The sequence below is a fragment of the Nanorana parkeri genome, unplaced genomic scaffold (assembly GCF_000935625.1).
Source record: "Nanorana parkeri isolate BGI_ZX_2015 unplaced genomic scaffold, ASM93562v1 scaffold592, whole genome shotgun sequence".
NCBI lineage: Eukaryota > Metazoa > Chordata > Amphibia > Anura > Dicroglossidae > Nanorana > Nanorana parkeri.
The window spans coordinates 83,763-83,984 of record NW_017306860.1 but is presented as its reverse complement, the minus strand read 5'-3'; positions in this window follow the sequence as shown (position 1 = coordinate 83,984).

Sequence of the window (222 nt, the reverse complement as noted above, 5' to 3'; positions counted from 1 at the left end):
TTACTGCCAGTTTGGTTGTATGCTATCCTTTTTTCTTTTTGTCATTTTGTTCTTTTTAAAACATAATAAATATATTTTATTTTATTGTAATTATACAAGAGGGTGCCTTTTTTTTCACCTGAAAAGGGTACTAAAAATCAGGTACTAAACATTATAGAACATTGATTTTTGATAATTTTTTTTGTAAAGAAATAAGTGTACATGAATTAATAAATTAAGGCT